Here is a 14,450-nt window from a genome sequence, read left to right on the forward strand (position 1 = left end):
ATAAGATAGCAACTAGGAAGGCAGTCTGGTTAACACTAACTGATGTATTTTTCCACTTTCCACTTTGGAAACTGATCCTGTGCACAGACCACCAGCATTCCTGCAAAATGCTACTTGAGTATTAAGTATTCTGTTGAGGACAAGAAATGTTTTCCTGTACATTATAGATTTAAAAGATTTAAACAGCAATACCCATATAGCTTGCTTTCATAAAAGACTGGGTGCCAGCTTAGGAGAGCACAAAATTTTACACTAGGCCTGTGACTGCTTTCTGGGCTAAATGAGGAAGTCTTCTGAGAATTTAATAAAACTAACCTTTTTTTAAAATTCTTTTAAGAAAGCTATAAATTAATGAAAAAAACAGAAAACTAATAGTTAGATGATATGTTTTGAATTTTTTTTTAAGAATTTAATATATTTAAGAGGAGAACCTGTTTCCCTGTCTTAGTAACTTTCCATTATATAGCTGGTTTGTATTGTATGTATCTTGATTTTTTTTTTTGTTGTTGTTGTTAATCTGAAAAGATGTTATGAAATTTTTTAAAAATATTAATACAGAAAGTAAAGTTGTATCTTAAGACAGAGCTTGCTTTCTTTCTGGTAGATCCACTAGACTGACTATTAATATTTTTTGTGGTGGGGGGGAAAGAGGGGAATTGCCCTGGGGGAAAGGGACAATTTAATGACCGCTATAATGAAATATAAAACTTACTTCGTAGAACTTAGAAAATAGCTTCTTCGTTTTTCTTAATGTTGTATGTGTCCTTTCAAGCAGAAAGAATGCTGGTACAGATTGAAAGTGTTCACACAGTTTTCTTCCTGTGTGCATGCCAAAGGTGCAGGGAAGACAGATTTTTGAAAGTTGTGTGCAAGCTATGCCAGCGCAATCAAGAGGGGTCTGGAAAGCTTTTCTGAAATACAACTTTTACAAACTCTGTTAGAACCCAGAGCTTGTTACACTTTACAAGTTCCCTGTAAAGCATTTCGTATAGCAGTCTAGTTAATGCATCAATATCTGACAAAACACTCTCTAGAAACTGGGAAAAAGGTGGGAGTAGTTAGTCTCATTCAATTTTATTTTTAAGCTAGAGTTGATACTAAAATATACTGATAACATACTAAAGTATACATTGATAATATTTGTGTCCTATATCAGCTTCCCTTAGTTCTGCTTTTTTAGCTAAGAAGTTATAAAAAACTGTTTTAAATCCTGTACTTGAACAAGTCAGAACTGACTACCTTTAGTTTCTTGCCTTCCACATAAATGCACTGTATTCTGGTTGCTATGCATTACTCCAATAGAAGCATCAATATTGCAGTACCAAGTAACTGTCTTCACTTTGGTTTGTTTTCATGACTGCAAGGGTGGGTGGGGTGTGCACCTCATGGAAACGAATATGTGAGTCGAGCTAGTACAAGCAGTGGTTGGAGTGCTGAGATGAAGTAAAAAGGATGTAAAACTGAATTTGATGCTGATAGACCATAACTGCACTTCCAAATTTCCAGGTATTTTTATACTTCTTAATTTCTTAATGGTTTTACTTCCTGGTTTTTATTTGTAGCTGGTTTTGTTACTTTGTGTTTATCTTATACAGTAGTTCTGCAGCTAGTCTAAATATGTTTGTTCATGACCCTTGGAGAGATGGCTGGACACATGATATAGATTCTTCAAATTTAGTAACAGTAGATTTCAGTAATTAGCAGTTTTCTGCTTAACTTTCATTATTAACGTTTTACATTGAAAACAACTTCCCTAGTTTCCTCAGTATTTTGCCATGGCTATATAGGGAAAATTGTTGACATGATTGGAAAATAGTTAACAGACAATCCCTTTTCTGTCAAAGTTTGTATGCTTGACCTTACTCATAATTTACAACCAAACCTCCAGATCAGTGCTAGTCATTTCTGTTCAAATATTCTTCTTTGTGTTCAGAAAATTATTAATAACATTGTGACTTTTTAACACAAATAGATAATGGTCTTAGAAATATTCAGCTGTTTGGTAGAAGGTATAGAAAGATCTGTTATCCATGGAAAGTGTTTAATAAACTCGATCCTGAATGACTGCTCCTTTTTGAGGTGAAGTGGAGCTAATTTATTTCTGGATTTCAGTCATTTAATAAGAAAAAAACAAAACAAACCCCGCCAACTCCAGCATAGAATTGCTAGGCTAGAGAGACATTGTTTTTTAGAACTGCAGTCTTAAAACATGAGTTCAAAATCTTACTGTTGCTTCAGGAGAATAGCAGTTAAGGTGTATAGTGTATTCTCTTAATTATTCTTCCTCTATGACCACAAAGTAGCTTCAGCTGAGTGAATTAACTGAAAATCCTAGGTTATACCTGAACCCAATAATAATGCAATAGTAGCCATAAGTACACTGATATCTTTAAAGTAATACTTTGAAATATTTCAGTTGAGTCTTTTCTCCTTTTCTTTTAAATATATGCATATAACTTTAAAGGCTGCTGACACTAAGAATTAGAGGGGAGGAGGGTTCCTTAACAAAAGCAACCAGAAGGCAGGAGTAAAAGAATGTACTTCTAAATGTAAGTTTTAAGAATGAGCAAGAGTTACAAATTCCAGTGTGTTTGCAGTATAAATATTACAGTGTTGAGTAAGCATATGACAAAAATAAAGTGAAACTACTATTGTTTAAACTGGTGGGGGCAGGGGGGGAGTAAACAGTGTATTATCAAGATACAGCTACATACACTTTTAGATCTTACAATTTTGATGTTTGAGAATGTGTGTAGATTTCTTAATAGTGAAGTGAGATTATCTCTAATTCTGTCTCTTGCCCAGATGAGTTTAGTAAAAGAAAACTATGTATTTGCAGCAAGAGTTGAACTGTCAGTGTGTTTGTTCGTACTGAATGATGTATTAGTGGCACTGAACTGTGAGCTCTGAGACGAGCTTCACAAATTCACCAGCAGTTGTCAAAAAAGCTATCACTGCAAAATGTCCTGTCTACCATATGAGCAAGTTACTCTCTTGGTGGAATGCACAGAACAGGACACACTTGTCAAAACTACCCCACTTCATACTGTGTCATCTGAGTGCAAACCCTGTCTCATTTCTAGTTTAAACTAAGAAGCTAAACTGGGAAAACTGAGATATGGAGATGTACTTGCTGATGTCTGTGCTATGGTGGAGAGTAGCCCTGGTGGACAAATAATGTAATGCTTTAGACTGTGGAACACTTAAGAGCCTTTCTGTGTCTTTCACCTTCAGATTTCTAATTTTAAACTGAAATAAGGTTGGGAAAGGGTCACAATGAACAGTGAAGCAATAGCCTTGCTTTCATAGTGGATCCGTGTTGCTTTGCATTTAATGAATAAGTAACACAAGCAATGGAATCTTGTTGTGTGCAATTTGTATGTAACACCATCAATGAGGAAGGTGTTTTGGCCAAGAAATATGAAGAGAGTGCTTTTGTTGTATGAGCAAAAGCCACAAGGTAAATGTTTAACCTTATGTCATGATCTTGGGCATCCGAGACAATATATGGTATGTAATGGAAAGGCGTTGATATGTTTTACTCCAAATCACTGAACTGCCAGATTGCTGGCTAGTGGTACCTTTTTGGATACAACATGTTACATAGGATTTAAGGAGCTTATTAGTAGTTATAGTAGCCAGAAATTCACTTGTAGCTGGTGTTCTTGGGGTCAAAAAGAGATTGAATTGTGCTTGGTGTCATCATAAACTCTTAACTGTAAATGAATAAAAATTGAATATGATATTTTATATTAGGCTTGGTCTGTGATGAAATCAACTAAGAAATACTGAAATCAAGGAAAGGCTCCTTCCTTGATAGTGAGCACCCCAATCGCAAACACACACATCCTTTTTTTTTTTTTCCCCCTTCTTTCACCACCCCACCACCCCCAAACAGTTTAATTGTTTTTTTTCTAACAGTATTCATGACTTCTGTGTACATGTAGAGAGCTTACTTCTATGGAGTTTCAGTTCTATGTCCAGAATCCTTCCTTCCTCCATCTTCCTCAGCAGAGCTCTTGCTTTCAGGGCTTTGCGGGATCTAATGGAGCTGCCTGCATACATGAGTCTCAGCTTTTATTGAGGTGTCCTCTGTCTGTCTGTCTCTCACCCACAGACCCCCATCTTAAGACAAGGATGGAGGTAGCAGAAGTACTCCTGATAGCATGACTATATTAGCTTTATGGCCAAAACATAGAGGCACAAAGCTTTGTGCAGATACTCCTGTATTTCAGTAGTTTTCTGGTTTTGCTATCCGTATACTTTTTATCTCAGTCTTCCTCCTTTCATCCTTTCCCTGTTCTTCAAACCCTTCTCTCATATACAATGTCTTCAATTTTATGTGAACACTTGTTTATTCTCCTTACAGGTAAAATATATTTTTAATGGCAACATAGAAAATATACAGTAGTGTTGTGGTTTTTTTTTTATTATTTGTTTTGGGGCATTTTTTGTAGTAAAGTTTTTATTAAAAAACAAACAAACAAACAAAATGCACAACAACAACAAAAATAACCAGCAAAAACATACAACCCATCCCCAATCCTGTAATGCGTGTGAGGTTTTGTTTTGGGTGGGTGGGGGGAATTACCCGCAAGTTCTCTTACTAATGTACTTACTGTAGAAAATAGCATAATAGTTCTGCCAAGTCTTCATTTCATGGTGTGTGTAGTTTAATTTTAGAGGTATTTACTTATGTAACAGAAAAAAACCCTCCATGCTTAAGCTAGAAGCTAAAAACAACTAGGCAATTGAAACAACAGTATCTAGTTAAACACACATAGTTTACAAATGAAGAATTTGGCCTGAACGTACAAATTAGAAATGTACTTCCAAAGGTATTAAATGTTGCAGCTGTCTTATTTAAATAATTTCCTTTCAATCTTTTAAGGTAAATCTACCAGTAAGAAGCAGTACTTTCTCTTGCTGGAGAACATCTTTTGTATTCTTTTCCCAGAAAAGTTTAAGTAAATCTCTTACTGGCTGGCCTGCAGTTTTGCTTGCATCTATCGTCTTTATCTTTGCCTTCCATGTTATGTATATATGGTGGAGATTTTTCTTTATCTCTTCTTCTCTTGGATTATGCCTAGCAGAGTTTTTCTCAGGGGGGAAACCAACTGTCCAGCATACCTTTACAATTAGGTTTATTTTGACTTTGTACTCAGTTTTTACTTCACCAAGGTATTGGGTAAGTTGTGCCTATATAGCCTAGCTTGCCTATTTTAGCTGTCTGATTTAAAAAACAAATGTAGGTAGTAAGGGAGGGGAGGAGTATAAATATAGTTTTGTGTGTATGAAATATACCTGAAATGGCTCTTTTATACAGTTCCTAAAGTAGCATTTGTACCTAGATAGCTATATAAAACCGGGGTGTTGCTGCAGCTACCTGTAAACTAACACTGTCAAATCTCACTTTAATTGGCACATTTGTAGCAATGGTCCTTTCTAGCAGAGATCATCCTGCTGTATTATTGTAGGTGCAAAAATAGGAAGGGAAAAAAGGAAAACTCGCCGAACTTTCCCCCTTTGTGGCCTGCCAAACTTTCTTGTACTTACAGATAGCCCTCTTAATTTACAGAAGTTTTTTATGATGAACTGACTAAAAGGCTTATTACACTGGAATGGAGTGCTTGGGTCCATGCTGTGTAATTAGCTTTTGTCTTAATAATTTGGTGTAAAAGCTTCAATGAAAGCATAACTCATGTTATCTAAGGAACAAGAAAAAGTACTGTACGTGCTTAAAATGCTGGCATACTTCAGTATAAGAAAACAATACCTGGTGGGGATATGAACTCCTGAGTCTCTTGCCTACCTCTTCAAGTAGCGTGGTCATTCTAGGCTGGGGGCAGATAACTCCTGCTCCTGATAACAGGTAAGTTACTGTTCTTGCTAAAAATCTGTGGTGGGTTTTTTAATATATTTTTTTCCCTGAAATGGATTAAGAAGCACTTGTAAATCTGCCCAAAAATTGTGGCAAGGGTAACCTGCGGAGGTAAAACTCGGCTTGAGGACTGATACAAGTACTTGACAGAAACTTACTTTGAAATTAGCTTTTATTCTCATATATATGAAAGTTGTGTTTTTCACATTAGAGGTTTCCAGATAACCAAGAGTTAGATTAGAAAATAACCCAGGCTTTTTTGTTTTATTTTGAAGTAAACATCTGCATAATCTAGTTCCTCTAATCAGACACACAATTGTCCAGTTCCTGGTTCATGTCCCATGAAGGTATTATGCACAGTTGACAATAAAGTTTAGAGCTTCACTGTAAATAAACAGTCAGCTTGGCAAAGGACAAAAGTTTTATAAACATTTTGTAGTTTATTAATACAGCTGATGTTGGTACATGAAAACTAACATTCAATAAGAAAATTCTGCATTCAGCTTTCAGCGTATGTTTCTATTACCTTGATGTATGGTAGACACCTTGGCATAACGTAGCAGCACATAATGGTTTGTGGGTTTTGAAAAGGTGCAGGCCATATTGTGCTGCCTCAAAAATACAAGGATTTCATCATCCTGAAGAGAAATATCACTTATAAATTAGTCAATCTTGTGATGCTGATGTCTGTCATACTTTAGCAGCACGTAAATATTGGTGTTAAGACTGTAAATATCTCCAGTATTAACTGTGCTGCTGAAGTAAGGCTAGCCACTTCTGCATGCGAGTCATGAGAAAGGATGTTTTGTGTATTTCCTGATGCCTTTTTGTTGTTATAATTTATACGTTGACTGTTTATGAATACTTTCTTGGCTTTTGTTTGTAGTTTCATCTATTCAGGAACACTTTTTAGGACTTCATAGTATCTGATGGTAAATATAGACTAGACATATATATAACTTCGAATGCTTTGGTTTACATGAAAGCTGAATTTATTAAAGGAGCCATCTCAAGCTACACCTGTCTAACAATGCTTTGGTAAGTGTGTTTATTCATATATATAAAAGAAATATTAAAATGGTGTTACTTTAAATGTCAGTATTTATTCAAACTCTTAAAACTGTGTGTTCATTTTTACAGCATTTTCTTAATGAATGTAACTGGGAAATGTTTTGTCATGTTTTTAGCAAAGTGAGCACATAAAGCAAAAGTGTCTTCCAAAATTTTTAACAAAACTTATTAAATACTTCATTTCTTAAATCATTGTGTTTATAGACAGGTAACAATTTTATGGTTAGAAGTTTAAACTGTGTATCTGACTGTGAATTTACTAATTTTTTTTCTCATCTTCCACTAAGATGTTTCTCTTGCAGGGGAATCTTTCATTGAGATGACTGAAATCGCTGCAGTGAGAATGGAAATTACTTGGGCTCTTTTCCTTTTAAAAGCAGCATGCAAGAACTGTGTGGTGAGTCAAATGTAGACTAATGGTTATGTAAATGTCACTAATTTTAGATACAGTCAAGATCTGAAAGTGTGTTTCCTTTTAAGATTTTATTTTCTTCGCTATCATGACTCAGTATCACTTGCTAATCTCACTTTATTAGCCCTGTTATATTTTACCATTAAAATACACATGCCTTCTTCAAATAAGTGCTCACAGAGTCCAGGTTATACACCATACAGATGTTTTAAAAGGAGAAAAAAAGCTTATCAGCACCGGGGTTTGTTTTGACTTCAGGCTTCACAGGCCTGCTACTGGTGCAGTTGCACAGGTACAAACATGACATAGATGAATGTGTATCCAAATTGTTATAACTTATAAATGCATTATCTGACCATATAGAATTTCAGCCTGGTGTATGTGCTGCTAAAAATTACACTTCTCTTATCTGCGCCTGCAATGGATTTGAACTGGTGAAATTACTGATGACTAAAATTTCCAATTTAGTTCAGACCTCAGCAGTTCTCAATAGTAAAGCTATGCAGTATTAGATAGCCTACAGCTTTTCACACAGTAAACACTTCTGTGTGTATATTTACCTACTACAGGTCTTTTAAGATAAGCGACCAAAATGAGGTTGACTACTCAGAAAAAATATGTTACCTGGCTCAAAGTTGGATAGCTTTCTCACTGAGGCTTCTTTAAGTAGCACTATGTTGATTTGCTTATCTGTAACTGCTTAATACTAAAGACCTGCACATACATTTCAGCCGTTTGAAAACTTAGAAACGCTTGGAAAGACCAGACAGTGTGGGTTATAAAAGAAAAAGACATTATTCTTCCACCATTCCCCTCCCTTTAAAGGTCACTGATTTTTGTTAGTGGACTGCAGACTGTGGTGCTTGCAGAGCGCCATCCATCCTGTTACTTTTGTAGATCCCATATTTTAGTGTACTCAGGCTTTTTCTCCAGGACTTCTATGAGTAGATGTGCATCTAAAGAGCTGATCAGAAATATTTGAGAGCATGCAACAAGTAAGTCTATTTGTGTGACTTCATCAAAGTCCAGTGGCCAAACCATTTGTTCCTGACTACTTTATTGTGCCAGTGCAGGCCTTTGTGTGGATAGGGCAACTGACTGCTTCCTTCTGGTTCACCATGCAACCTAACCCCTATAGCTGGCACAGAGCAGGGCATGACAGGGAGTGGGAAGAAGCAGAAGGGGAAAGGTTAGACTGCTTTGTTGGTGGCCCTAGCAGCTTATAACAGCTTAGTGACATGATGAAAACACAATTTGAGCATTTGCAGAACAAGATCTCAACTGAGGAACCAAAGCTGCCATCTGGATTAAGAAAATGACTTCAAGTGCTTGTGAAAGCCTACCTAAATTAAAAAGTTCCTAAACCTTTGGAAAGGATGTCATATTTCTTGCGTGGTTCACAGTTGCCTTAAACCTCTGGAAAATACAATTGCTAATATTATTTACCTGCTGTAGCCTGTGGCTGAATGGAACTCCTTCTGCATTGCAGCTTGGGGTTCCTAAGGATTGTGCCTGATGTAAGAAAGGAAGGCTTGCTGTTTTCAATTCAGGAGCTTATTTTCTGCTAGGCTTAGGAACTGTATGGGGAAAAGATGTTTAATTCATATAGAAGGGCAAGAAAAGATAGGCCTGCTTGAAAATAAACTGAGTCTAGTAGCTGTATAGGAGCAAAGACAACTAGTGAGAGGAGCATATCTAAAAATCTAATGTTGAAAGATTGGAGTTGAGAACTGATGGGGAAGGATGGATCTGATGAACTGGAAAATTGCAAGGATTGGGACAGGTTGGGCAAAGATTGGAGGATTTTGTTTGTTTCTTGAAATAGGAAGAAGAAGCAGCAGCCTGACAAAAAGAATCTGGCCTGAGGCAAAGAGAACGAGTCAGGCTTGTGGAGTGGGGCTTGCGCACCTCAGATCATTCCTAACATTCACTAGAGCGCTCTGCACTTCAGATCCAGAAGGGGATGCAGACTGTTAAGTGGTAGCTTTTGCTGTCATCTCTGAAATCACTGTTAATTTCATCCCCCTCATATTCCACACAGAAGAGGGCAACTTTAGAGTAGCTGAGAGCTCTAATAATGAATTTTAGTCCTGAAAAGGAATCCCAAAAGAACAGAGTAGTTGAGGGTGGAAGGGGCCTCTGGAGATCATCTAGTTCAAGCAGGGTCAGGTAGAGCAAGCTTTTTAGGGCTGTGTCCAGTCAGGTTTTGAATATCTTCAAGTACGGAGACTCTGCAACTTGTCCTGTTCAGAGAGAATTTCTTGCATTTCATTTTGTGCCTGTTGCCTCCTGTCCTGTCACTGGGCACAACTGAGGAGAGCCTGGCTATTCTCCCTTACCCCCATCAGCAGGCATTTATAAACTTTGATAAGATCACACGCACACAAGCCTTTTCTTCTCCAGGCTGGAGTCCCAGATCTCTCTGCCTTTCTTCATGTGAAAGATGCTTCAGTTCTCTCATCGTCTTTGTGGAAGCAAATAAAATGTTTCAACTAATATGGGAATAGGAACTCAAAGGAGGAAGTGCTTTTGGGGGAAGAAAAACAAAACCAAATAACTTAACTGTAAAAAGAACGTGAAGGTCACAGAATGAAACACTAAAAAGTTAGATAACTCCTACTTTAAGATTCTGCAATCCTCATTTGCCCCCTTGTGTTAGCATACTATGAAGCAATCTTCATGATCATATAGAATATTTAATCTAATGATAGGATTGGCCTGGTGTGGTGCTGAGCCAGGGAAGATGTTTGTGGGCTGTGCAAGCAAGAAGCCTGATGCTGCCATAGGTGCTGCAGAAATTGGTAGAAAATTCTGTAGGCAATGGAACAAAAGACTGCAAGGAGAGGAAACCATGTCTTCATGGTTATGTCAAATGAGAATTCCTAAGAATTGGACATGATTCTTTTTCTGCCTTTATTTTTATATGATGCTAAACAAGTTACCAGGCCACAGTTTCGTAGTACTTGTACTCCTCACTTCAGAGGTGTCTGACAGAAACACTAGCTGTTCACAGTTACAGCTGAGCTTCTTGGGAGTTGTCACTTGAACTAAAATACTATGTAATGTTATGTCATGTCTGTTGACAGTCTCCTATCTTCTTAAACAGGGTACCTCAAACGGTTGCATACTACTATAGTTTCTACACCTCTGTGTCACATTTAAAATAGGGGTAATAGAGACTTATCTTGAAGAGCTGTTGGGTTTTTGTTTAAAAAAAACCCAAAACACTTGTTTAGTAGCTGTTCTACAGTAATGCATTTCCTCCTGGAATTTTCTATGGCATTTATTAATTCTGATGTCAGAGGAAGAGGTGAGTATTGCACATCTTTTAAAGACCAGATCTGCAATCAACTTTCCTTATTACCAGCTCAAGCTGAGAAACAGAGTTTCCATGTTGTTGATTCATGGTCTATTTTTCCAGTCCTGTGAACTCCAAAATACTCTGATTTGTGTCTTATCTTGTCACTGATTCATTTTGCATATATAGCTATTATTATTAAACATTTGTTTGTCCCATTTTTGGAATGTGGTTTCATGAGTAACACCTTCAATATTCTGCAAAATCTTTTAAACACTACAGGTAGTGCTCTTGTTTGAATTTCAGTATATTTTACAATAAACTTACCTGTAAAGATCTATGTTGCAGAAGGAATGAACTAGTTAAATTGTAACACTTAATTTCTTATGTACAGTGGTAAACAGTGCATCTTTAAAAATGTTAAGTGAATTTTACAGGCCGTTCTTCAAATTTCAAAAGCAGTTTTCTTGGTACTGCATATGGCACACTTTACTGAGTGAGACTAGTTCTGTACTTGATATTCAGATACAGAGATCTGAAAATGTTTAAGCTTTTCCCTTAATCATGGTATCTTGTCAAGTATTGGGGAAAATCTCTCCTAATCAGGTAGCAATAGTAGCAGTAATGATTTCAGTCTGCAATGTATAGACTCCCTTTATGTTCTTCATCACCGCCTCCTGTCATAGAAGTCAGAAGAAATGATTGACAGAAATATAGCTGAAGTGGTGAGCTACTATTTTGCCACAGTTCAACTTGAAGCAGAACAGCAATTCTTCATTTAAAACAAAAAAGTTTAAAATGTATTTGAAGCAAAACTTATGTCTGAGATACAAGTGAAACACCTTTCTGAGGTGGCAGTTGCATGTATCAGAAGAAAATGTTTAACTATAAACAGAAATAAGAAAAAATAATGGAGAAAATGCAATGGCACGAGTGACATCGCTCATCTTTCTGTGAGGTGGCTAATAGCACTGGGGTATTACTTTTTCACTGTAAATTAAACAGTTTATTTCTGTTCAAAACTATTTAATGGCTCTCAGGTGCAACAACTCGATACTTTTTCCAAATTTGATTCACACATAGCTCTCTGTTAATAAATCAAATGAAATTTATCTAATATTGCTTCCATCTTAATGTAAAATTTTAACCTGATGTTCAAAAGTTCTGAAATCAACAAATTATAGCAGCATTTATCTAGTTTGAATCTTCAACCTTAAGCGCATGGTGCTGAGTAGTTAGAGGCTGGCTGACTTGGCTTCTCTTCGGAGATGGGAATAATATATCCATAATGTTTTCTTCTGCTGCTTATAGCCATAGGAGACAGCCAGGGATAGAAACTTCCACATTTCCCTATGGTTTTTACAGGGCAAGCATGTGGCTTTACCTATAAAGGAACCTTCTGTCGGCAGCTTTTACACATTTAAGTGGTTTTAAAAGTAAAAAATTTGGAATCTCCCGTAAAATACTTAAAGTATTTTAAAGTATTACAAAATTTGAACTATATAAGGCATAAATTATAGAATATGAAGTCTCAAATGTACACATTTTTAACATTTTATTGAAATAAAGGCAAAGGAAAAGCTTCAGGGATTATATTATTGGACCAGCTAGAATAGTCAACAGCAATACATGACTATGGTTCTATAGTCCTGTGATTATAAAGCCAGACAGCTTTGGGAATGACAGAATCTTCCTGTTCCCTTCAATATTAGCCTGGCTCTGATACTTTCATGGTGGTTTCACTGAATGACTTTGGGTTAGTTTTTCGTAAGCTCAGCCAGCTGAATGTGCTTGCCATGTGAGCAACAGTGCTGGCACCAAGGAAAAGTTCCTTCCACTCTTGAAAATGGCAGTCCAGTATTGAAGTTAATTTCCATTGCTTAAATCAATGTAAGGAATATTCAGGGCCTTATTCTAACTTTCTTGATACTCCTACAGCCAGACTTTGCATATCTGGCCTTTAAATCAGTATCAAACAGGCTAACAATCTCTCGGTCTACCTCTTTCCTTCTACAGAAGATTGATAGCTACATATGAAACTAACACAAAAATGTTCATATAGATATATCTTCTTAGCACATGGAATCAGCTGTGACACACCTTTCATGTCATCATAACAATGTGAAAGTCTCCCTATTTCTCAATATGCAATATCTGCTATTTTTCAGATATATCAGTAAATATATAAACTATATTATCCATCTATGCGTAACAAAACTTCAGACACAAAAATGAGAAATTTCCAGTAGTCTCAGACAAAGATGAAAAAGAGCTCTATTGTTTTGGAGGTATGAAATCTGTCAAATGACTTTTGCAACAACCAGTTCTAGGAAGCGTGCATGGATGGGAGGTTGTACAGTCACAAAAAGGATTTCAGTGCAGATCCGATATAATTGTGTAGCCAGACAGCCCCCTGTTGGTTGTGGTGGTGTGGATGTTCCAGAAATGAATTGTGCTTTAATTCAGCAATTTATTGTGCTTAACAAGCTATTTTTTTCATTCCTATATTACAAATAGAGAAAATCGGGGGGGGGGGGGGGGGCGGGGAATTTTGTGCATTTATAAAAATTACCTTTAAATTAAGTTTTATCCCTCTTGTGTAAAAGATAAATGTCAAAGCTTGGTTAAATAGAGTATCTGCACTTAGTTCCTATAAAGACAGTAAGAAACCTATTTTTAAAGAGTGTCAGTGAAAATGTAGAACAGTACTTTGTCCTTGTGATAAAAACTTAAGACTAACATACTTTAATACCATGTTTACAGCCTGGCAAATGCAAAGTATTTCGATAAACTTCTGTCAATAATGCAGGTGCCCACCAAAGCCGCTCTGTCACTGCCCTCCTCCGCTGGGCAGGGGAGAGAAAATACAACAAAAGACTCGTCGATTGCAATAAGGACAGGGAGAGATCATTCACTGATTACCATCATGGGCAAAACAGATTCTACTTGGGGAAATTAAATTTATTAACAGTCAAATCTGAGTAGGATAATGAGAAATTAAACCAAACCCTAAACCACCTTCCCTTCACTTCTTCCCAGGCTCAACTTCACTCCCAAATTCTCTCCCTCCTCCCACTGAGCAGCGCAGGGGGACAGGGAATGGGGATTGCGGTCAGTTCACCACACCTTGTCTCTGCTGCTCCTTCGTCCTCAGGGGAGGACTCCACACACTCTGCCCCTGCTCCAGCGTGGGGTCCCTCCCATGGGAAGATGGTTCTCCACGGACTTCTCCAACGTGAGTCCTTCTCACAGGCTGCAGTTCTTCATTAATTGCTCCAGCCTGGGTCCTTCCCATGGGGTGCCGTCCTTCAGGAACAGGCTGCTCCAGTGTGGGTCCCCCACGGAGTCACAAGTCCTGCCAGCAAACCTGCTCCAGCCTGGGCTCCTCTCCACGGGGCCACAGGTCCTGCCAGGAGCCTGCTCCAGTGTAAGCCTCCCACAGGGTCACGGCCTCCTTGGGGCATCCCCCTGCTCCGGCGTGGGGTCCTCCCCGGGCTGCAGGTGGAGATCTGCTCCCCCGTGGAGCTCCATGGGCCGGCCTCCCCGCGGCCTTCCCCAGGGGCTGCTGGGGAATCTTTGCTCCAGCGCCTGGAGCCCCTCCTGCCCCTCCTTCTGCCCTAACCTGGGGGTCTGCAGACTTGTTTCTCTTGCGTATTCTCAGTCCTCCCTCCAGCTGCCATTTCTGTTGCCAATTTTCTTCCCCCTTCTTACCTCTGTTACCCCAGAGGCGCTACCACTGTCAATGATGGGCTCGGTCTTGGCCAGTGGCGGGTCCATCTTGTAGCCAG

This window comes from Phaethon lepturus, unplaced genomic scaffold, assembly GCF_000687285.1.
Source record: "Phaethon lepturus isolate BGI_N335 unplaced genomic scaffold, ASM68728v1 scaffold6135, whole genome shotgun sequence".
NCBI lineage: Eukaryota > Metazoa > Chordata > Aves > Phaethontiformes > Phaethontidae > Phaethon > Phaethon lepturus.